This window comes from Pelobates fuscus, chromosome 1 (genome assembly GCF_036172605.1).
Source record: "Pelobates fuscus isolate aPelFus1 chromosome 1, aPelFus1.pri, whole genome shotgun sequence".
NCBI classification, from domain to species: Eukaryota; Metazoa; Chordata; class Amphibia; order Anura; family Pelobatidae; genus Pelobates; species Pelobates fuscus.
In genome coordinates this window covers 31877815-31903986 of record NC_086317.1, presented here as the reverse complement: position 1 = coordinate 31903986, position 26172 = coordinate 31877815, and the positions used below count along the sequence as shown (strand labels likewise).

Here is a 26172-nt window from a genome sequence, read left to right as displayed (position 1 = left end):
TGCGCAGGTGCGCATGACATCGCGGCACGTTACGGTATGAGAGTTGGGAAGTAAGATTACCGGCTCTCATACCCAGAGGGCTTGGATGCGTGGTTTGAATCAAAGCCGCCTAATTAGTTTAATATTAGGTTTGAAAATGGGGGTTTAGGGCTGCAGGCACTAGAACAACTTCAATAAGATGTTGTTAAAGTGCCTCCAGTGTTCCTTTTACTTTATGGCTATTTAAATCTTACTAAAAGAATCTCTAATTGTATACAGTTTTAGGGTACTCCCCATGAAAATATATATAATTTAATAATTTTTTTAAAGCTTTTTCATGTTTAAGAATGTCAATTTTGAAAATCCAGAAAAGTGAACTACGTAGCTTTTTATAGACGGTATAAACCAACTCCCACGGTGCTTTGCATGCCTTTAGAATTGCAAAGCATCATGGAAGCTGTAGTTTTAAAACATCTGGTGATCTACCTTTTAGGCACCATGGATATAGAGGAAGCTGAGAAATTCACTCAGCCTCAGTTCGATCTTTCTGAATTTTTTGGTGTGATGTGACTGAATAGCAGCCATCCATCGTTTTTAACATCTTCATTATCAGTTTTAGAGTAGACGAATCTGGATGGTAATGATTGGGTGAGAGCGCTGGACTAAAAGGGACCTGGGACTGCTTAACCCCTTAAGGACCAAACTTCTGGAATAAAAGGTAATCATGAATGGTTTGACATTAAACCAGGATATAGTGCCAAGATGCGCTAGGCAATATAGCCATGGTTCGCTTTAAAGAAACACTCTAGTCACCCAAACTACTTCATTGTAATGAAGTTGTCTGGGTGCCATGTTCTTCCTGTTTTCCCCTACAGGTAAAATCATTGCATTTCTGCTGAAACAGCAATGCTTAATTACAGAGCTCCTGGCAATAATAGTGTTGAAAGCTCCACTGTTTCTACCACATGGTCCGTCTCAGAGAGCCCATCTGACTTGCACAGTTTGGTGTTTTGCCATGTATGCGCACTTGCCTCCCAATGCTTTCCTATGAGATGCGCTGATCTGAGCAAATTAAATGTTGCTTTCCCGAGGTCACTGGAAAGAAAAGGTAAGTAAACATGCCTATTTAACAGTGGCAGCAGGGATCCAACTACCTAAATGGTGACTAGGGCACTATAGCACTAGGAACACATATTTGTATTCCAAACGGCGTAGTTTCCCTTAGAATGTGGCGGCTGGCTAGCACCCGCTAACACGGTTAGCATGGAAAACGCTCAGAATTTGTTACATTGGCTCGGATTTGAAAAACAACGTCCAGACATGCAGTCCGAGTGGCCCCATACGCAGCCGGATAGTTGTGTCCCTTTCAGTACGGGGTTATTTGGAGTTTAAGTGAATAACCCTTTTGGTAAATAATCCTCCATATAACCAGCAGGGTACCTCACTTTGCAAAATAAATCCATATATTAAAATCTAGGTTAAAATAGCTGGTTTAGCTTTAGAATTTCTATAGCTTATTGACTAATCCAGTATAAGTTTTATGCTTCTCGTCTCCCACCCGAAACTTTTTTTTTTCCCCTTTCGTCCGTTTTTAAACCGACCTCCCTTGTCACGTGACCTACCCACGTCACACCCTAGACCGTAGCAACACCACTTAAATTTGTAGACGTCAGCGCATATCCGGCGCGAGGGAGGAGGAGGAGGGAGGAAATGAGCGCGCCCCCCTATCTCCGCGCTGATTGACAGTCGTCATAGCAACATGCTCTTTCCGCCGCCATTTTGTCATTCGTTTTTTTTTTTTTTAATAAATGTATACGCGCATTAATTATATTTATATATATTTTTCATTCAAGTCATTTTCCGTAAAATAACAGATATCAACCCTTGAAGCACCCTGTCGCCAAGTACCAATCCCTCATCATTAGAATTCGTTTAAATAAAAATTAGTAATTAAAAAAAAATGCAGTGAGCCGGCCAGTGCTGCCGCCGTGGCAGTTGGATGGTTTGTCCCGCTACCCCCCGTGTCCTCGCGCTGGTGGTTCGGTCCGTGGCTCCGGTGGGTTCCCCTCCCCCCGCCTAGCTGCCCGTTGCTGGCTGCGCAGCTTTGGAAACGCGCGCCATTTTGTGACCCCCTCCCTCCTCCACCTCCTTCTCCTCCTCCTCCCAGCTCGCTCCATCCTGCACGGCCGGGCACCGACTAACCGCCGCCTCCCTCAGCTCCGTGTCAGCGCTCTGTATCCAGGGGATGAGCCCGCAGTGCCCCGCGGCGGGGGAGCACGGCTGAACCCCCTCATCTCTGACTGGCTCCCCGGGATTGGCTGTCTCTAGGCAGGGAACAGACCGGCTGCAGGGAGAGGAGGAGGGAGAGAGAGAGAGAGAGAGAGAGAGACACTGCCTGATCGCAGGCCTGCTCACAGACACAGAGAGAGAGCGAGACCCCTGGCTGGCTCCCATCAATCTATAGATCTCTACCTGGAGACCCCATCAATCTATAGATCTCTACCTGGAGACCCCATCAATCTATAGATCTCTACCTGGAGACCCCATCAATCTATAGATCTCTACCTGGAGACCCCATCAATCTATAGATCTCTACCTGGAGACCCCATCAGTCTATAGATCTCTACCTGGAGACCCCATCAGTCTATAGATCTCTACCTGGAGACCCCATCAGTCTATAGATCTCTACCTGGAGACCCCATCAATCTATAGATCTCTACCTGGAGACCCCATCAATCTATAGATCTCTACCTGGAGACCCCATCAATATATAGATCTCTACCTGGAGACCCCATCAATCTATAGATCTCTACCTGGAGACCCCATCAATCTATAGATCTCTACCTGGAGACCCCATCAATCTATAGATCTCTACCTGGAGACCCCATCAATCTATAGATCTCTACCTGGTTCCCAACAATTTGCTCTATTTGGTTCATGCTGATCTGAAGATCTTTGTACCTGGTGATCCCTAACTGGCACCCATCAGCCAGTAGATCTCTGTACCTGGCTGCCTCTGATCAAAACACCTCTCTACCTGGTGATCCACACCTGATTCCCACTGATCAGTATCCCTCCACTTGGTCATCCTTCCCTGGCTCCTATCCGTGTCTACCTGGTAAAACCTACCTGGCTCTCATCAGTCTATATAGAATTTAGTATTTGGTGATTCCTGGATGTTTATCATCAGCCTGTAGATATATCTTTACCTGGCTCCCATCAATATGAAGATCTATACCTTGTGATCATTGGCTGGCTCTTTACAGATAAATATATAGATCTCTATTTATACATAGAGAGGGGGAGACCTCTCTTTTCCTGGTGATTCCCCCTCCTTTCCTGGAGGTGACAGCCTGGCTTTGAATGGGTGTCTAACGGTGGCTGAGGAGAGGAGAGGCCCGGAGGAGACGGGTAAGAACATGTTTCGTGACCAGTGATGATTATTTTTTTTTAGATATATTTTTATTAAGGTTTTTTTTTTTTTTTTCTTTTCAATCTTTATATACCATATGCTTTGTCCGGCAGATTCATGAATGACACTGTTAATTTTGCATTTCCTATGTGGGAATGGGTTTAGAAAATAGGTTAAAAAAAAAAAATAAATACATTGAAATTCTTTAATTTCCAATGACTGGTGTAATCTGTTAGGTGAAGAAGCAGTTTAGTGCATTGGAGAGCAATGTTTAGCCATTCGTCTGCACTGCTAAGGGGTTAATGTTTGGTGTGAGCAAGCTATACACATCTGCTGGTATGTGTTGTTGTATTCTGTTTGCTGTAGCTAGCAGTTATGACACATTGCTTCTACCTGAGTTATAATGCGGCATCTTTTCCCTAATAAGATGTGTTTAGGGAGAGTGGAATGAGAGGCAGATATGGAACTTCCAAGGCAGCAAATTCCCTAGCACTGTGCCTATTTTTTAGCATACCAACACACCAGGGCCTCTGGCTGGGGTACCTGCTTCATTGCAGATGTTAGGGATATAAGTGTTAGCATTTAATACCTCGACAGGGTTACTAAACTGTGTAGTGTCAGGGATTCAAAGGGAATTTCAAATTGTAGGCCAATGTAGCCTAATAGGAAACCTTGCCCAATTCAGCTATTTTTCCAATGTAATTTTTTTTGGTAGGGAATTTGAAATTCACTAAATCATTTTACGTTCTTGTCAGTTCACACTTAAGTGATTAACCTTGGCATTATATTGGTAAATGTGAATTACGGGTGGTTGAGAAATATAAAATATTGCATTATATCAGTATATACTAGCTGCTAATGTCCACCCTGTTATGACATTACCCAAGTTCAAGCTGTCTCCATCAGTAATTGATATTATGAGACTATTTGTATTTTCTTATTTTATATGTAATGGGAAATTGCTTTTTTGGCTTGGGTACAGATGGAATGTAGCCCCCTATCTCACTAAATGTGAGGTACTGCTGGATTTTTTTTTTTTTTTTTTTTTCTGGTGACATTTCGGTTCCTTGTCTACATTTGTTTAAAGTGGCTGCCAAGGCAACTGTCCTCTTCAAAGAGAAGGGAGGGGAGGTTGGGGGTAGGACAGATGGTACTTTTCGGAATAATTTAATAAAACCGCTTTTTAATTTGTTAAAATTTATATATATGTTTGGCGATATATAGAATTATTTAATGTGGTTACATCAGTCATATATAGATGTGTAATGACACCACTGATTTCCTGTCTAGGCAACTGGCATGGTAGACTCTAGTCTATAGTTCCCTGTGTAGATACTTTGTGAAATAAGTATATATTGTTTTGTGCTCATTTTTGGCAGCACTGTACAAACTGGGGCAAAATAATCCTTATGATTGCAGTCATTTTCAACTTTAGACACAATACCTTAAGAGTCTATGCAACTGCATATGCTGCACATAAGTTGGCAGTTCCTGGGTTACCCCTGATGATTGGACACTCACTGATATGGCTAGTTTTGCTGTAACTGGAAATTTGTTTACTTTTGTAGACTCAGAAGCCATTCTATGGTAATATTTTTAATTTGCTTAAGATTATATAGTCATCATTCTTCTCATTACTAGAATAGCAATGAGTTGAGAGATATTTGGAATACGGATACCCTTTATAAACCACTACTGTGCTAAAGACCCGATTTACAAATAAATTGCCATAAAGTCACGTTTCTAATAGGGCCAGCTTTTGAGAAGTTAGCCTGTTTTGAGCATTGTCACAGTGTAGGTAGTTCGCAAATCTTTAAGTTAAATTACTTAACATTCTGAGCACCATAACTACTACAGTCTTCTGTAGTGAGTATGGTGCCAGGATTACCCAGGTGCCATCTGTTTAATTTGCCAAACTGTTTAGTCTAATTTGACAACTTACCTTGCTCACTCAGGTGCTCATGCTGCTGCATCCCGTCTTCGCCTGCAGGACAAGCCGGATATCTCTATTTAGCTAAGCACAACTGATACTGGACCACACTCATTGGCTAAAACTTATTAGCTGACAGTGCAGCCCAGCATGGCCTAGCATAGCTCTGTAGAGCTTATTGAAATCTCCTGAATGATAAGATTTGAAGCCAGTTATGCGGACAGCCAGGTATTTTGTCAAATTAAACTTAAACTATTAGTTCTATTCATAGCTAGTATTTCTATTCATGGCTTTTCATGAATAAGGCTACTTGGAAATTATGATGTGCATATACATTAAAGGGGCACTATACCATCAGAACAACTACAGCTTAATATAGTTGTTCTGGTATCTATAGCTTGTCCCTGCAGGCTTTTTAATGTAAACACTGCCTAGGAACACCTCTAGTGGGCGTCACTCAGACGGCCACTAGAGGTACTTTCTGGGTCAGTCCTGCACATTCATTTGTTTTGCTGCGCAATAGCCTTCCAATACATTTCTGTTGAAAAGCATTGGATTGGCTGATATCATTAAAGGACCACTCTAGTGCCAGGAAAACATACTCGTTTTCCTGGCACTAGAGTGCCCTGAGGGTGCTCCCACCCTCAGGGACCCCCTCCCGCCCGGCTCTGGAAAGGGGAAAGTGTTTAAAACTTACCTTTCTCCAGCGTTGGCGGGGAGCTCTCCTCCTCCGATCCTCCTCTTCTCCTCCCCGTTGGCTGAATGCGCACGCGCGGCAAGAGCTGCGCGCGCATTCAGCCGGTTACATAGGAAAGCATTCATAATACTTTCCTATGGACGCTTGCGTGCTCTCACTGTAATTTTCACAGTGAGAATCACGCAAGCGCCTCTAGCGGCTGTCAATTAGAGGGGAAGGCTTAACCCATTCACAAACATAGCAGTTTCTCTGAAACTGCTATGTTTATGAAAAAATGGGTTAACCCTAGAAGGACCTGGCACCCAGACCACTTCATTAAGCTGAAGTGGTCTGGGTGCCTAGAGTGGTCCTTTAAGTTTGATCCCAGCCAACGGGGCAGAACTTGAGCTGGGCCAGGTGCCATGGACCTGTGTGGCACTGAAAGAAACACAAGTAAACTCACTTTGCACTTGGCTAATTGAGGGATGTTGGGCTAAAATGTGATTTTATAACTATTGTGACAGGAATACATGTTTGTATTCCTGTGACTATAGTGTTCATTTAAACCCTGATGGTAAGGGAATATGGAAAGTGCATTTTGCTTTCTTTGAGCATGTCTGTCAAATTTCAGCCACTGTCATATCTCTGCAGAAATCATAAATCTGCAGCTGTGAAGTGTTTATTTTTTAGTTTTTTTTTTTTAGTTTTCAATTAATTTTTATAATGCATAAAGATGAGATTTCAGCTCCATCCTGAAATCGCTCTTACATGAAGTGTAGCAACTTGGACATTTCTCTTAATAATTTTATGTAAAACGTGTAATGAGTTGGGCTTTATCGAAGCTATGTGAAACAAGTGCATTTTTAAAATCTTTGTATTTTTTTTTAAACTATTGTAATTTTCAAAGCACCGTATGTTATTGTTCAGCTAGTGTCTGATGAGATATGTGCCTTTGTCAATACAGAGGCCAAAGTGTTTCATGAAAAGTGATACTTTATTTTGTTTTAATGGTCTTCAGTATTCAAAATACGGCTTTTATGAGATTGTACAATCAACCAACAGAATAGTTTTCTTTATAAGCAGACATGATTGAGTCACTTGCCTAATAAAGTAATTGTGTGGGATTGTGCTTTGGATGATCCAGCCACACACAATTACAGTACCTAGTGTTTTTAATTAGGTACCGGGTATTTTATATAAATGAGTTGTGCTGTTTGAATAAACATTTCTAGGTATTCAAAGGACACTATAGTCACCAGAACTACAGCCCAATTTAGTTGTTTAGGTGGCTATAGACTTTCACTGCAGGCCTTTTGCTGTAAACGCTGCCTTTTCAAAGAAAAGGCAGTGTTTACATTACAGCCTAGGAACACCTCTAGTGGCCACTCCTCAGTCGACCACTAGAGGTGCTTCCTGGGTCAGTGACGTTCAGCGGCTCCATGCTCTCCATTGAGATGCTGATCTTTCCCCATAGAGATGCATTACCATAGGGAAGCACTGGATTGGCTGAGATGGTCAATTCTGATGATCTCGTTGGCTGAGACCATCAGAATTGACTATGTGAATGCATTGTGATTGGCTCAGATAATCAATTCTGATGATGTCCGTTAATGAGGCGGATCGGTGGCGGAGCCAACACCGCCATTCCCATGTGACACTGGAAATAAGGGGAGTTTTTACTATATATAAGGGTGGGCCGAGGGACAAAATATTGTTTTTAACACTATAGGGTCAGGAATAGATATTTGTATTCCACACCGTATAGTGTTCCCTTTAAAGTAGGCATATAAAGTTTATTTATCAGGATGTCCCATAAACTGCACACACTTGCAACAGTTTAGATGGGGATGTAATGCACAGCATTACATTTAAACTACAGTGAGAAAAATTAAAAACCTGTGTGTGCGTGTGTGTTTGTACTTACTAAAAATGTTATGGACCATCAGCTGAAAATCCCAGGAAACATTTGTGTCATTGAATCATCTGAATGAAACCATTTGCAACTGTTGCAAGTGTGCAATTGAATTATTATGTGCATAGGTAAAGGGATAGTTACCAAATCAGCTTTAGCTGAATGAAGCAGTTTTGGTGTATAGATCATGCCCCTACAGTTTCACTGCTCAATTTCCTGCAATTTAGGAGTAAAATCACTTTGTTTATGCAGTCCTAGTCACACCTCCCTGCATATGACTTGCACAGCCTTCCTAAACACTTCCTGTAAAGAGACATCTAATGTTTACACTTCCTTTATTGGGATTTATGTTTAATTTAGAATTTCTTATCTTATGTACAGTTAATAGCTTGCTGGACCTTACAAGAGCTTCCTGTGTGTGCTTAAAGGTCAATTTACAGAGTAGACGATAACCATGTCTAAAGTAAGTTAACACCTGGTTAAAAAGCCATCTTTGAAACTTTGCTTTTTTGTCATATTGGTAAAGACCAGAAGAAATGGTCAGGGATAGATGCATGTGCTTTCTTTGTGGTATCTCACGACTCCCTTTACTTAGACGTTTCTGAAACTTTACACATCATTTGGTGGTTGGGAAGCTGCTTCATCCAGTTACCCAATGCTTAGCCAGAAGGAAGCAGTCTTCTAGTATCTTTTAATGCATTTAATGGAAACTTTATTGATTGGATTTTATACCTTTTAAAGGGGAACTTGTCAACTACACAGTTTGTCGATATGTTGACTTTAAAAATAAGAGAAAAGTCCTCCTTTTGGTAATTCCATTTGCAAAAAAAATCTGTTATCATGAGTATTACCATAGTAGTATATTGGGTATACTGCACTACGGGACTTGTAGTACCAGTTACATAGACGCTTGGACAGATTACTGCAGTTTAACCAGAAACCTGTAGCCTAAAGTGGAACGGCCTGCCTACCCCTGTCAGACTCTCCCCTAGTCTTCAATCATTTAAGAAGTCCCTCAAAACCCATCTTTTCAGGATTGCTTATGGCCTTCAATAGTAACTTCTATCTCTCAAACCTTCCTCTTGCTCTCTTCTAAAGTGCCACACTCCACTCTCACCTCCAGTTCTGCTACTTTCGCACCATGTCTATTTGCTGTCTCTCTCAATACCCCTTCCTATTGTGTTTTTATACCCCACTTCCTTTAGATTGTAAGCTCGTTTGAGCAGGGTCCTCAACCACCTATTGTTCCTGTTACATTTTGTTATTGTCTCATTTGATAAATTCCCCTCTTATTATAAAGCGCAGCGGAATTAGCTGGCACTATATAAATAATAACTAATAATAATAATAATGTGTGTTTTGTGATATATGGAAACATAAGATGGTGTATTTTTGTCAAGCAAATTACATTGATCAGTAATTGGCACCACTAGGACTTCAGCTGTCATGGTCTACAATGCATCATGGGAGAAAAAAAACCTCTACAGCAGCTGGTGTTGTCTGTGTCTAGTCAGTGGAGGACTGTCATGTGGCTAATTACGTTACAAACTAATAACTTTTTAAAAGTTGGAGGAAAGAATCATGGTGATAGGAGGATCCTATACAAAGTGTACCAAAACAGAACTCAATGTTTAGGTGATGTACCCCACCACCCAAACAAAAAAGAGAGAGTGCAGCGCTTATGTGAAGATTTACTTACGCCATTAACTTCTATGGGGTATATAGACATAAAAAGAAATAAAAATAATACAACATTTGGTGCAATATGTTTTAAACAATGATCATAAAGTGACAGAGTTTATGTGCAATTCCACTCACATGTTTTAGAGCCTTTTGGATATAGGCTCTAAAATCTGCGTTTGTAGGGCTCTTTAAGGTGGCTTCCAAACCTTCTTCTATAGTGGTAGTATTCTCAGGATTATATGGAAGACATAAATGATACAGCCATCTAGGTGCTGGTAGTTCACTTAAAATGTAATAAAACACTTTAAAAGTTTTGCAAAGAAATCTGCTCACCTTTTTAGGAGCCTGTTTGTTATAACTGGCTCCTAACTTTGTGCGTGGTGTCAGTTTTCAGGGTGACACTGCCCTTTTAGATTTGTTTTAAATCTACGACTCCCTTTTTTTACTTGCACCTTTGTTTTATATTTGTGGAGTTTTATACTCCGTTTTGGTAAATACTCTGTTTTGGTAAATACATTTCCTTTTTAATTTTCCACATCTCCATTCGTTTGGTTTCGAGACTACAAGGTTCCATAAAAAAGGGCAATGTCACCCTGAAAACTGACACCACACACAAAGTTAGGAGCCAGTTATAACAAACAGGCTCCTAAAAATGTGTTTTATTACATTTTAATTGAACTACCAGCACCTAGATGGCTGTATCATTTATGTTTTCCATATAATCCTGAGAATACTCCCATTATAGAAGAAGGTTTGGAAGCCACCTTAAAGGGCCCCACAAGCGCAGATTTTAGAGCCTATATCCAAAAGGCTCTAAAACATGTGAGTGGAATTGCACATAAACTCTGTCACTTTATGATCATTGTTTAAAACATATTGCACAAAATGTATTATTTTTCTTTCTTTTTATGTCTATATACCCCATAGAAGTTAATGGGGTAAGTAACTCTTAACTTAAGCGCTGCACTCTCACTTGTTTGTTTGGGTGGTGGGCTACATCGCCTAAACATTGAGTTTTGTTTTAGTACACTTTATAGTGGAATTGGGATATCTACAGAGTGTTTTCAGCAGCTGACTGAACTGTTTTTAAAGGGACACTATAGTCACCTGAACAACTTTAGCTTAATGAAGCAGTTTTGGTGTATAGAACATGCCCCTGCAGCCTCACTGCTCAATCATTTGCTATTTAGGAGTTAAATCCCTTTGTTTATGAACCCTAGTCACACCTCCCTGCATGTGACTTGCACAGCCTTCCATAAACACTTCCTGTAAAGAGAGCCCTATTTAGGCTTTCTTTATTGCAAGTTCTGTTTAATTAAGATTTTCTTATCCCCTGCTATGTTAATAGCTTGCTAGACCCTTCAAGAGCCTCCTGTATGTGATTAAAGTTCAATTTAGAGATTGAGATACAATTATTTAAGGGAAATGACATGTTTGAAAGTGAAATCAGTTTTTTTTTTCATGCAGGCTCTGTCAATCATAGCCAGAGGAGGTGTGACTAGGGCTGCATAAACAGAAACAACGTGATTTAACTCCTAAATGACAGTGAATTGAGCAGTGAAATTGCAGGGGAATGATCTATACACTAAAACTGCTTTATTTAGCTAAAGTAATTTAGGTGACTATAGTGTTCCTTTAATATTAAAGGATCACTATAGGGTCAGGAACACAAACATGTATTCCTGACCCTATAGTGTTAACACCACCATCTAGCCCCCCTGGGCCCCTCATGCCACCATAAATATAGTAAAAATCTTACTGTATTCAAGCCTGAAGCTGTAAATCTGCATGCTGATAGACTCAGAAAAACAAGCAGTCTCCTGACATGTGGTAGCCTGATCCAATCACAGTGCTTCCCCATAGGATTGGCTGAGACTGACAAAGAGGCAGATTAGGGGCAGAGTCAGCATGATTCAAACACAGCCCTGGTCAATCAGCATCTCCTCATAGAGATGAATTGAATCAATGAATCTCTATGAGGAAAGTTCAGTGTCTGCATGCAGAGGGAGGAGATACTGAATCACAGAATGCTGAGCACAGTGCTGACCTGTGCTCTGCTGACAGCATATCTGAGTGGATGGAGGCATATGGGACGGGTGGGTGAAGAACACTATGGGACGGGGGTGGGTGAAGAACACTATGGGACGGGGGTGGGTGAAGAACACTATGGGACGGGGGTGGGTGAAGAACACTATGGGACGGGGGTGGGTGAAGAACACTATGGGACGGGGGTGGGTGAAGAACACTATGGGACGGGGGTGGGTGAAGAACACTATGGGACGGGGGTGGGTGAAGAACACTATGGGACGGGGGTGGGTGAAGAACACTATGGGACGGGGGTGGGTGAAGAACACTATGGGACGGGGGTGGGTGAAGAACACTATGGGACGGGGGTGGATGAAGAACACTATGGGACGGGGGGGGGGATTGAAGTGCACTAGGGGGGAGAGAGAGGAACATTAAGGGAGGCCACTAAGGTACAGGTGAGGGAAGGAAAAAGGAACACTGGTGTAGGGTGGGGACCACTAAATGAGAGGAACAGGGGAATGGTGGTGGGGGGGCCGGGGGGAAGAGAATTCCTATCACACCTATTTACACACAAACACACTGCATCCACTACCCAAAACACACACTGAATCCACTACCCACACTGCATCCACTACACAAACACACACTGCATCCACTTCACACTCACACACACACTACATTTACTATTCAAATACTCTAACTGCATCCACTACACACACACAAATATTCTTGAAAACATAAAAACATTTTAACTGGCATGTATATTTTGTGCATTTACTACTTGATTAAAAAAAATTGCAAAAAATAAATAAAAATACAGTAAATGTACAGAATATCGGTAAGCTATTGGCTATCTGCCTGAAAGTTCACAGATTATCGTATCAGCTCTAAAAAATAAATATCGGTCGATCCATAATATCTATAGGGAACATTAAGCGCCTCCATGCAGAGCTATGTTCAGCGTCTAGGAATAACCTCTAGTGGCCGTCTGCGTGACTGCCACTAGAGCTGTCCCAAGGCCGCAATGTAAACACTGCCTTTTCTCTGAAAAGGCAGTGTTTACATTGAAAAGCCTACAGGGACATGATACAGACACTAGAACAACTACATTAAGCAGTAGTAGTTCTGGTGAATGTAGCGTCCCATTTAAGACTGCATATTTCTTTTTCAAAATTAAACTTTGTTCGTTTTAAAAAAGCCTGGCTCCTAGACTCCAAACACATTTTTCAAACCCTGCATTAAGCTATAGTTGTTTTTGTGATTACAGTCTCCCTTTAAGCCTAACCTATTACTTGCTTTTACACGATTTGGTATTTGGTGACTTTCAAAAGAACCTGTATTATTCATTAGTGTGTGTGTGTGTATATATATATATATGTGTGTGTGTGTGTGTGTGTGTGTATATATATATGTATGTATATGTGAACTTGAAAAGAAATTGTGGCATTTTCATACATTAGCACACATTGGGGCTACAAAAAACATATCAACCGTTCTAATGTAATGTTTGACAAAGATGCAGAAAGATTTAGCCCCACAACAAATCGTCTTAATTGGATGTGAAGTTGGTTAAAAACACTTTCCTGTTGGGAAAGGTGCTGTTTATTAAACCATCAGTGGAACCATAGGTCAGTGGTAGGCAACCTTTGGCACTCCAGATGTGGACTACATCTCTTTAGTGCCTTTTCAGACACAATGCTGGCAAAGGTATAAAGGAAGATGTAGTCCACATCTGGAGTGCCAAAGGTTGCCTCCCACTGACTTTAGGTTTTAAAACTCTTATTGCTCAGACTTGCACTGCAAATAAATGTCATGTTTACTGCTCATCAAGCAGTGTTTGCATACCTTCACTGGGGATTATTCTTGGATAGAGCTTAAGTCACAAGGAGGTAATATTTTGCATCAACTATTTGAGAGATGTGAACAAAAAAGGAAAATATTTTCTGCACTAAACTCTATAATTTTTAGCGTATACTTATCATCTATGTCTACAGAGTTCTGGCATTAACAGTGTTTTTCAGCCAATCCTGGTTTATCTGTTCTATTCTAGTGGGAACAGTGGTTGGTGCTACTGTTAAAGCACTTACAGAGAGGCTGCATAAGTCATTTAGGAATTGTAGGTTTTTGTTTGGATTGGGTGAAGCTATACTTGTCTCATAACATTGAGGAGTAGAATGTTTCACCTATAGCGGCAAAAATTATAGCAAATCTCTACAGCACTAATGTGTAGATTGATACTGAACAGAAATAGGAAGCTTCTATTATACCATGTGTACATTTATTTTTAGTAACTTCAATACCAAACAAAGTGTTTTCATGGTGCAAATGGAGCAATACATTTTGAGGATGTAATGTCAAATGGGAGACCTGGGATATAGTCTTAGTGAAGTACTATATCTGTAAATACCCCATAATTGGTAACTTTTTGTGTATTTTTTTTTAACCTTTTGTATTATAAAATCTCCTGGAACTATTCTGTGAAAAGTATGTAGGTTTTTCTTGTTTTGTTATTTTGTATCCCATCCAGTGGTTTGTTTCATTTCGTGGGACACTTAACTCTCCTAAATATAATATAGGTCAAGTTAAAGGACCACTATAGTGCCAGGAAAACATTTTCGTTTTCCTGGCACTATAGGGTCTATAGGTCCCCCCCACCCTTAGAGTCCCCCTCCCGCCAGGCTCTAGGGTGAGGAAGGGGTTAAACACATACCTTTTCTCCACCGCCAGGCGCCCTTGGCGGTGGGGACTCTCCGCCTCCTTTCCCGTCATCGGCTGAATGCGCATGCGCGGCAAGAGCCACGCGCGCATTCAGCCAGTCTCATAGGAAAGCATTCTCAATGCTTTCCTATGGACGCTGGCGTCTTCTCACTGTGAAAATCACAGTGAGAAGCGCAGAAGCGCCTCTAGTGGCTGTTAATGAGACATCCACTAGAGCAGGGGTAGGCAACCTTTTAGCAACACTGTGCCGATATAGGATTGTGATGTCCCGTAGCGTGCTGGTCCTATTTTTTTTATAAATCGAGGTGTGTGTGCTGCCGTATTCTGCTTGTGTTATTTGTACTGTAATTGCTTTGTATCGTTGTATTTGTGCGTATATATGCAGAACTGTCTTTAATAATGACTGGACCCTGGGCAAAGCATTTGCTTAGGGCCCCCTGGACCTTGTCCCCCCTTCCCAGGCATGCAATCACGTCCTCCACCTCAACACAGTGGCGGACCTAAAGTAGAGAGGTGCAAGAATTCTTGGCGGTCTCCCTGTCGTGCAACTCCAGAAATGCATTGACAGCTGGGGCTCTACCATTTACTCATGTTTGCAGGTCTGTATTTAGCACTAAGCAGTTTTTGTGTGTTTTTGTGGAATATGTTTGTATGTGGTGTTGGCGTGATTGCAAGCACACACACACACAGATATACTGACACACACAGAGACATACTGACATACACACAGACATGCTGTCATACAAACATACTGACACACACACACAGATATACTGACACACAAATAGACATGCTGACATACAAACATACTGACACACACACACACACACAGATATACTGACACAGATATACTGACACACATACAGATATACTGACACACGCACAGACATACTGACACACACAAAGACATACTGACACATACTGACACACAGACATGCTGACACACACAGATATGACACACACACAAACATACTGACACACACACACTGACAGACATACTGACACAGACACACACACACAGATATACTGACACAGATATACTGACACACATACAGATATACTGACACACGCACAGACATACTGACACACACAAAGACATACTGACACATACTGACACACAGACATGCTGACACACACAGATATGACACACACACAAACATACTGACACACACACACTGACAGACATACTGACACAGACATACACTTTAAAACTCACCCTCCAGTTTCCTACCTTTCCTGCTGGTGGCTGAAGGCGTTGGGAGTTGGGGTCTAGACCTCTTGGCCAGTCCCACTCCAATCTGCCTACTCTTCTTTCCTGCGCGCTCCTCTCTTTGTGGGAGGAAGTGATGCGTGGCCGTCACTTCCTCCCAGCCTGCTGCCGAAAAGCAAGGGGTCCACTCGCGCTGTTAAAGCACCTCAGCGTGTGCCGGGTCCCTGCTGACAGAAGCCCAGCGGGTGGTTCTTTTGTGCATGGGCCACCCGGTGGGCCTCCTTAGTGTGCAGATTACCAGCCAGAGGGTTAGAAATAGTTGAGGCCAGCAGGGCTCATGGTGCAGCTGCCCAGTTTGCCCCGCGTTAAAGAAGGCCCTGCGTATATGAGCTATTATATTGTTTATGTTCATGAGTAGTTTATGGTATTGTGTATGATACTAATGAATGTAAGCTGTGTATGGGTGCTGCTTGTGGAATTGTGTATGTGTGGATGGACATGTCAAAGTGTGTGTTTGGTAGTGTGTGGGGGCTGTTTGGGGTATTGCATGTGGAGTTGTGTGCATGTATGTGGATTATTAGTGGTGTTTCGTTTGTGCGAATTGTGTGTATGTTTGTGTGTGGGCTGTCCGTATTATTTGTATGAGGGGAGGGTTATTCTGCATTTCTGTGTATATCTAGCAGTGTGGGTGGCTTCCCTGGGTTCCAGTGGGGACTAGTCCGGCCAGGTACAGGTCAAGGACATGAGCTGCAACAGCAACTGCGAGCTGCTCTACTACAGAGTGGCTTCCTATTCACAAGTGCTGGGAGGAAGTGATCTGAGATCACTACCTCCTACGTGCTGCAATGCATAAATTGTGGATTGTCCTTCACCACCTTTTCGGATTAGCAGATATCTGAAGTTTTACTGGGACTCCTGATAGGCCAGAGCCTGTTTGACTCTAGCAGCCTTGAGTGCCGTGCAGAGACACCTCGAGTGCCGTGCATGGCACTAGTGCCGTAGGTTGCCTACCCCTGCACTAGAGACTGGATTAACCCATAGGTAAACATAGCAGTTTCTCTGAAACTGCTATGTTTACAGCAGAAAGGGTTAATCCTAGATGTACCTGGCACCCAGACCACTTCATTAAGCTGAAGTGGTCTGGGTGCTTATAGTGGTCCTTTAGGTTTGTCAACTTCAATTCAATGAACATGTTATTTATGTTAAAAAGAGAGGCTGAAAAACACATTCATAAATGGAGGATAGGGGAAAAAGGGTGCTAATTTCAGATGATTTAGACATATTTTACTTTACAGCATTGTCTGTTAATACAACAATGCACATGTACATTGATTTAAATGTAATTTGCAAGAAAAATATACTTAGTTTGAATTTTTTTTTAATTGGAGGTATACAAAATTAAAATGTATGTTTACTTACGCAAGGTAAGAGAGTAAATAGAAATAATAGTAATCAATGCATGTTCTTATTTTATTGGGATTACTGGATGATGCCCAGTATGCTATTAACTTAACCTTTTTGCTTTCAAAGTTAGGTTGTTATTACAAATAGACACAACAGCCCACTCAGCTGTAGGTCCGCCCCATGGGGGTTTTGGAGGTACCTATAAATGCGACATACTTTTATACTGGACATGAAAATGCTAACTCACATCATGTTGAATTAATTGAAATCAAAGTTTAAAGTCAACTAACTTAATAAAGCATTTAGATAGTGAAACTGTCATTATTATTTCATTGAGTTCAGATACTGCCTTATACTCTGCCTAGCATAAAACAGATCACATCTAAGCTAAGGGAGTTGTTTGCAACACTGTAATCAGTGTTAAAAAAAAATCAAAAAAAAAATCCCTGAAACAGTCAGTGGTTCCAGATTGCTGGTTATGATACATAAAACCTATTGAGCTCTCATTCACCCACAATGTATCAACATTCCATCTATTGCGGTGTAAAACAGATTTAGGATTTAGACAATTCCTATAAACTGGCAAATTCATTATAAAAATTCTGATCCGTTTTTTTTCTATGGACCATTAGAAATTGCATAATATTGAACCCGCTGAGTTTCAGTCCCTACTGAGACTATCAATGAGTACCTGTTCGAAGCAAAGTGCTCAGGACAGGTGGAAATGACCTACAGCCTGGTCAATCTGTCCCTCACAATGCAAGTAATGAGGGATCCATTTCATAAGTTTGCAAACATTTTAGTGCTGCAACCAATTTATATGCCAACAAAATCACTTTTTTGTCTCTGAAATATAATTATCAGGATTTAAAGTGAGATGGAAGTTTTCAGTTTTAGATGTACTTTGTATCTTGGTTCACAAATATCTATACAATATAAATGTCAGAAGCTAGTCTCTGTGTTTTTTTTTTTGTGTGAAAGATCCACCCCTTGAGTCTTATATAAAACGTTTACAGAATATATATATATATATATATATATATAAACTAGTCACTCTAGATCCTTTGCCCATCACTGTTTCTCTGCCATGCTTAATGATACATTTGTAAATGAGTAGTGCCCAATCGGGCATTGTGAATGAAATAATATATAGTTTGAAAAAGGGTTGGAGTAACCATTTAGCTCCATAGAACCATTGTGCTCTGCAAACACTTGGTCAGAAAACGAGGAAGCTGTATTTTAGGAATGGCTTTGGGTGCCAGGGAGTTTTTTTTTTTTTTTTTTAATCAGTACACCTGCTTGATGTAGAAGAGACTGCAGCCATAGCTTCTTATAAATGTCTTTCGTAAAGTCTTTTTAAGGGTTAATTATAACTTTTTACAAAATAGCATATTATGCTGTATTTCATTTTCGAGAGTCTTATCCAATATTCTGAATTTACACTTTTCCTTCACTTCCCTAACGTGACTATATGCTTTCTTTTAGATGATGGGTATGAGATGCTATAGACTGTAGGATATAGAGCAGGGGATGGCAACTTTTGGCACTACACATGTTGTGAACTATATATCCCATAATGCTGGCAAATCTGGACTGCAAAAAGTAGATATTACAGAGACTGCGGAAATGGTCCAGCTTCCTCCAAGAGAAATCCACATTGAGTGGAATATGGTTTTATAGCAGCATTGTGGGTGTATTTCTATTGTGTTCTATTTGCTATGATGTACAAAAGAAACAAACACCTCATTTAAATAAACTGAGATTCAACTTTAGAGGAACGTTTGTGTTCTTTATTTTGATATATAAATTATGATTTTTGTAAAAAAAATTTTAAGCTTAGTATAGGTCCCCCTGGAAAGCCTCAGCCAGTGCGTTTATTGTAAACAATGTTTGATTTTACATGGTTCTCCCTAAGTCACTTGTTGAATAGGACATAATCTTGGGCACACCCACAAATGAACTTCTGAATGAGCTCAGTTAATTTCTGACTGTTGATTTCTCTTAATTAGGACACTACTTTTTTATTTGAATTGTAATCTGTGGCAATATTTGAAATTCATGGGACAGTGTCACAAATACTCAAAACATCTGACAATATAGAAGTCCAAGTATGCTCAGTTTGCGCTCGTATTAAATATGATGAAATATGAATATTACAAATGATTCTTTTTTTTAAATTTTTTATTTATTTATTTTTGCAGTGCATAAAGTAATTACATACATGCCTGAGGTACCCCAACGGCAATCCTCTGGCCCCATAATAAGCGTTACGTTTGGGGTATTAGAGTGAGCTTGCACTTTTTTTTTTTTTTTTTATATTGTGAGAAACATATTGTGCATATAACAATCATTCTGAACTTTGCTTAAACTTAAATATAGGTGTGCCAATCAAGAATTTGTTAATGAGATTTGTTTAAACATGGTTTGACATAGCCTCCTATAAGTAATATAAAACTTGGTAATATTTAAACATCTGGTACATATTAGAACCTTACACATGCTGAACCTGGACATAGGTATATCTCTACGTTTAAGGGTGTTTTAGCCCGAGTCTTCCAGACCAGGCGTGTCTGGAATGGGGTTCTTAGGGTTAGGCTGTGGCCAGTTAAGTGAGACATATACAGCCCGTGCAGAAGCAAGACAAAAACCTTGTTTAGTCGCATGTTATATACAGTATAATGTATGAGTGCTATCTAGGTAGGTCCTCTTGGCTGCTATTTAAGGCACAGGCTAGTTATAATAATCATATTTTGTGTCAGCACCATGTCAAGCGACTGATCTGCAAAACATTTTAGGCCACATGTACGTTTCAGTTATCGAAGGAGACTTAACTTGTCTACATTAGTTCAGCATCTAAAACACCATAAATACACACATTAAGCTAGTCAGCGTTTGTTGCCTCTAGTAGGTGGAGAGAGTCCTCACTGTGAGAGCCGGGTCAAAAGCTGTGGGCCACATAACGAGACAGTCCATGCCGTTTCAGCCAATGCCCACTCTGGAGGTGTTGTTGGCGTGCCTGGAAAGAATGACGGCGTGCCCCTTCAGCTACGCCCTGATATCCTGTGCCTCCGCTTGAGGTTCACAGCGCGGTGCCGGTGAAGCACCCCTCCTGCTCGGGGACTTTCTGTGAGCCTTTACCACTAGTCCACGGACTTGCCTCTTTACTGGGGTTGAGTCCTTCCCCGGTGTGGGGCTGCATATTTCTGCTGGCGTCGCGCTATAATAGTTACACCTATATTTTTTTTTTATTACTGGATAGTTAGGAATGTAGTACTCAAACAGGCGCTTTCCAATTCATTTGCTAGTGATTTGGTCCCTGTTGACCCCCTGGATAATGGGCAACCCCAGCAGAATAAAATGTAAGATTTACATCCTAATCACCACATTGTCACTTATATGGTTTTCCAAAAACATTCCTGGAAACCACCACAACACTATCACTGTAAAAGTGTTGGATATTGTCTTTGTGAGGGGAATTTAAAGAAAGAAAACCTGTTCTATCCCCATAATGTTCCTACCAGAGACCGTACTAGAATTCTCTAATTTAAATGCTCTTTGCTCTACTTCTTTGACCCATAGGCTTTAGGGTAAAAGGCTGATGTTTACTTTTGCCTAACTCGCTCTGTGACACTGGTCGTCATTTATGAATCCAGTTCTTTACTGAGACCTTGCTTCTTATTCAAAGCAATATTCTGTCTGGAATGCTTACAAATCTCTACTTCTGAATCTTCAGGAGAGATCCTCTTGATAGGACATTTCTTTGTTGACTATGCCCAGTTATTTGTTTACCATCTTCTTGGGCTCCATTGGTCATTGACCATATTCATGCAGTTGGAATTGGTTGCTTGTACTTTGATGGTTGTCCTCATAATATCAGGAAGTATTTTTTCTTCTTTTTACTTCAGAACATCCTTATCTTCAATGCAACCCCTATTGTCATGCATTTCTGTGGCAGTCTGCAGTACAGCATATATGTGTATGCTTGATTGCTCCATACTTCCATTACATGTACATTTGTTTTCACTTTGACTCGTGAATTCACATGGCCCAATATTAATTTTGTAAGGCCCAGGTATCCAGTCCATATTTTCAGCCTGGCTGCTTTTGGTCTCTAGCTCAGGGAATGTTTCTCTCAGTATCTCTCGGAACTTTTATCACCAAATCATCTTTTGTTTTAGGCGTTTTTATAGTTTCTGCTGTCATAGCTTTGGTTGCAAATTCACAGTTCACTGCCTGGATAGTGAATATTCTCCTCCCAACCAAAGGTAACTTGTTCTTTGTTCTGTGCTGCAAAAGAGTTGAAAGGAGCGCATTTGCTAGTTCGATATCCGCCTGCCACCTGTTTGGTATTGTCTATATTCACAGTGGTATTGTCTGTATTCAGGACTGCAGTGGTCAGTGTAGCCAATACATTAACCACTTCCCGGTAGTCAGCTGACATTTGCACAGAAAGGTGTCCATAGCCTTTTTAGCTGGTCAAATATTTACCTTATCTTGTCCCCCTGGCTGCTGGTCTTCCTTTGGCAAAAGCATGCTGAGGGAGGGAATAACCAATAAATTCCACACTGCAGATTCTCTTGACATGTCTTTATCTATGGAACCTGAAGGTGAACAACACCCCTCATTAACACTGCTGGTACTATTTGATTTCCCAAAACCCGTTTTGGAAGGATGGAAACCATTACACATTGAACCCTTTTTGTGACTAGCATTAGTGGATTGGGCTGCTCTAACTGGAACTGCCCTTGCGCTTCCCCGCCCTGACATGCTGTCATGTAAGGCCCCATATGATTACCATGTGGCATTGCCACATTAATTTTTGCCCTCTTGTCCTATCTTGGTGACACCTTAATGTACATCTGTCTCCAATCATTCTACCATAATTCATACCCTATTGATTACATCTGTAATTGTAATTCAGGGGGTTGTGCGCTTTAAAATCTTTATGTGAAGGGAACACATTAAAGGACCACTATAGTGCCAGGAAAAAATACTCATTTTCCTGGCACTATAGGGTCTCTAGGTCCCCCCCACCCTTGGGGTCCCCCTACCGCCGGGCTCTAGGGTGAGGAAGGGGTTTAACACTTACCTTTTCTCCACCGCCGGGCTCCCTCGGCAGTGGGGACTCTCTGAATCCTTTCCCCGTCATCGGCTGAATGCGCATGCGCTACACTAGCCGCGCGCGCATTCAGACAGTCCATAGGAAAACATTCTCAATGCTTTCCTATGGACGCTAGCATCTTCACAGTGAGAAGCACGGAAGCGCCTCTAGCAGCTGTAAATGAGAGCCACTAGTGGCTGGATTAACCCATAGGTAAACAGCAGAAATGGTTAATCCTAGATGGACCTGGCACCCAGACCACTTCATTGAGCTGTAGTGGTCTGGGTGCCTACAGTGGTCCTTTAAAAACATGTCTGATTAAATTGAGTAATGATACATTCTTTTTGGATTTCTCACACTCATCAAAACATGTCTAACTTCGGGATTTAAAGTTAACTGTCCCATCCCCACTGCTTCTGAGGTATTTAAATATATGCAATCAGCAACATAAACATAAATAGGCAGGATCCCTTCAGATAAAGATTCATACACTCTCTGCTTATGACGTTTAGCAAGCTCAAGTAACTCAGTCTGAGAGTATCCTTGAACAATTTCAGTCATCTTACTAAGCACACTCTAGCATGTGCCAGTTTTTTTTTTTTACTCTTTATTTTCTGTGCGAAATGTATTGCTTTTACAAACTTTTGCCGCAATGGCCATAGTAAAATATCAACGGTATAACATGGTACAGTTAGAGTATATTCAAGTATATACAATTTGGCACATTATTTTAGTTATGGCTGGGCTGGTGGGTTGTAGCGTCATGTAGTCGCTATCTAGGAGGGGTATGTGTGTCACTCTGTAGACGTTGTCACCACTAACTTGGCCTGGTTTGTTTTGGTGGGCAGTGGGTATCGGGTCTAGTGAGGCTGTCTTTTGTTAGTGTCCTCTACCAGGTGATATTCCTGGGATATTTCCCTGTGTGTGGTACAGGGCTTAGTGTGTGCTCCCATGGAGTGGTCGTGTAGGCTTCCGTCATGTGGTGACTCGCTAGTTTAGGTCTATTCGTGGGTGGTCTAGTTGTGTGTGTGTGTGTGTGTGTGTTAGATCCATGCTATAAAGGGTATGGCTAGGGGGAGTCCGTATATGCCCGTTGCGGAGCCTGTGGAGGCAGCCTATCCGTACTGTCTGACTATGGCTTTGCTAATGTGAGGCGTTAGTGAGTGCGAGATCGCTTGGGTGATATGTGGGCTCCATTGATTGCTATTCCCCTGTAACCCGGGGGTGGGGGGAGGGGGGGGTTGTGTAAGAGGGGTGTTTGAGCTCCGGAGTGTGTGTAACCCATCTCTTGGTTAGGGTTTGGACAGTCTGAGGTATAGTGGGATGTCCTGTTTTTCAACCGGGGTTGATTGAAGTTGGCTTCAAGTTAGGTCGTCGCTTCTTGTATTTCCCCGTGGTCAGGGGCTTCTCTGCTCCTCGCTGTCCCCTGCCTGGGGCCTGAGGTTACATTTGTGTGTTGGTTCTTTAGTCCCAATGTGTTCAGCAGTGCCGGTCCTTCTGCGGGGTCCGAGATTTTGTAATGTTTTCCCTCTTTAGTTATCCATAAAGTCTGTGGTGTCGCCCACCGGTAGTTGATACCTGCTTCCTGGAGGGTTGCGGTGAGTGGTCTCATGGTCTTGCGCCATATGAGTGTGTCTCTGCTCAGGTCTTGGAATAGGGAAAGTTGCCAGTTTTCAAACTCGATGGGGATTTGTCCTCGAAATGCTGCCATTAATCCCAGCTTATCGGTCATAGTGCAGCAGCGCAGGATAACATCTCGTGGCGCTGATGTGGGGGCCTTGGGTGATTTTGCTATCCTGTATACGCCATCAAACATAAACGGCTTGGCTTGCTTGGATGGCAGGATTGTTGCCACCAAGCGCCTGACGAAGTGGGGGCAGCTCTTCCAGTTGCAGGTTTTTTTGGACTCCCCGTATTTTTATGTTTTTTCTCCTGCCCCTGTCGTCTATTATATTGAGTTGCCTGGCCATCAAGGCCTGTGAGGTTTTCAGGGTGAGTGCAGTTTCCCCAAGGGTTTGTAGGTCCTGCTTCAAGTCTGCCAGGCCTGTTTCTGTTGCTTGTGTGCGGGCTGTCACAGACTGTACTTCTGCGGTGAGCACTGCCAGATCTCTCTCCCACATGCTTTTTAGGTTGTCCTGCAAGCTCGTGAGCATTTCTTGGATGTCGCTTTTGGAGGCGGGTGTGTGGTCTCCTGCCTTCGGCATTGCCTCCGGAGGGTGAGTAGTGGAGGGGAGAGTGTCAGTGTGGTCTCCTGCTCTCAGCATTGCCTTTGCAGGGTGAGTATTAGAGGGGAGGTTGTCTGTGTGGTCTCCCTCTAATGGACAGGCCGGCGGTGCCACTTTTAGTGGTGAAGGTGGGGTCTGCAGCATTAAGCTTATGTCGCGCTGCGTTTTCGGATCGTGTGGGGGCTGCTTTTGCGGTCTGCGCCCTATCTCACTCGCCTCGGTTATTTCTGAGTAGTCCGGTGCGTAATGCGGGCTGAATCCCCAAGAGAGTTCAGACGCGTGTCCGCTCCCGAGGTAGGCCTTGGGGCCTCGTTTTTGTTTTTTTCTGCCCGTAGTTGAAAAAAGGGCATCTGTGGGCTCAGCAAGCTGCGTTGGAGCCAGCACCCTCGGTAGGATTTATGATTTTTGTCGGGTTCTGAGTATTTTGGCCGATTTAGTAGTTTTTTTTCCCGGAGCTCTGGAAAATGGCGACTTCTCCGTTCAGGCTCCAGGCTCCGCCCCGTGCCATTTTTTTTTTTAATTCTTTATTTTTGTAGTGCAGGTGAGTACAAAATATAAACTTACGCCACGACAGCGTTCATTAATATGGGAACATAGATATGTTAAACAGAGGTCTGGAAAACATGCACAGTTTTTTTGTTTTTGTTGATTAGAAATTCAAGAGTAAACGTAAACGTAGACAGGCGTAACAGATTACAAGGGGGGGGGGAGGGGGGAGTCCCTGTGGTGCTAGTGTGCTCTTCTCTGTGAAGAATGAAAATAAATTAATCTAACTGGAATAAAGGTGACGAGGAGAGCAACGCCAAACACACAACATAAAAATAAAGAAAAGAAAATTGGTTCTCGGTTAGGGTGAAACGTCAGTCCTCTCCAGCGCATTTGTGGTCGTAGTGATTAAGGACTCTGTCTCTGAGGTTGTACACTAGAGTGTTTGATAATATACGAGAAGAACACCATTAGAGTGGATGTGATTTCGTTGTCTCGGGTTTTTGGCGGCGGGCACTGTGGTATCCAAGGTGGTGGAGAAGTCTCTGGTCAGTGTGATCCCCTCAGGTTGTGTTGCCTGCTAGCGTGGCTTGACGGGATGACCTGGGTATGAATTCTTTGGCGTTGGTGGGGTCCAGCCTGGTGGCGGTGGTCACGGGTGCCGTATGCAGGGTTTTCAGGCCCAATTGGCCCAGGTAAGTGTCTAAGTCCTAAGGGTTTTTCACCCGGTAGGTAGTCCCCTTGGCAGTGAATGTGATTAGTCGCGGTGTACCCCAGCGGTACTGGATGTTATGAGCTCTCAGTATTTGTAAGCTAGGTTGCAGTGCTTTTCGCCAACTTAGTGTGCTTCTTGTGAGGTCAGGGAAGAAAGCAATTTGGGAGTCTTCAAATGGTAAAGGGGTTTTCTGTTGGCTCGCTGCCAGGACGGTGGCCTTGTCTTGGTGAGTCTGAAATTTTACAATGACATCTGCTGTGGCAGTTGGGGGTGCATTTGGTGGTTTATTCAAGCGGAACATTCCGTCAATTTTCACTAGTTTAGCCTGCTTGGGCTGCAAGAGGGTCGCTACCAGGCGCCTCACATAGTGTGGGAGGTCAGTAGGCCCAATATTATCAGGTATCCCTCTAACCTTTATGTTGTTTCTTCACCTTTGTTCCTCCAGGATCTCCACTTTCTCTTCTGTGCCCTGTTGTTGCTTGTAAAGGTCTGCTATTTTCAGTTCCAAGTCGTGTAAGCGCGTGTCATGGGAGCTTGTTTTGGCCTCCAGCTGGGTGAGCCTCGTGGTGGCCCCCTCTATGGCCTCTTTAAAGTATGCCCGGTCTGCTGCAAGGTCCTGCCTGAGCTCTGCAAACATTTTGGTCAGCAGGGCTGCCGTTACCGGTTCTCCTGCCGCTGGGGGTGCTTTAGCCT

At 42.3% G+C, this 26172-nt stretch overlaps 1 protein-coding gene across 1 annotated transcript in view; it reads left to right on the top strand.

The window, feature by feature from the left end:
* Positions 1–2747: 2747 nt before the first annotated feature.
* The window catches only part of DYRK1A (dual specificity tyrosine phosphorylation regulated kinase 1A), a 60592-nt gene continuing 37167 nt past the window's right edge, over positions 2748–26172 (top strand). The window contains exon 1 of the mRNA XM_063447318.1: positions 2748–3390. The gene's annotated coding sequence lies outside the window, so the exon portion shown is untranslated. The remainder of the gene's footprint in view (positions 3391–26172) is intronic.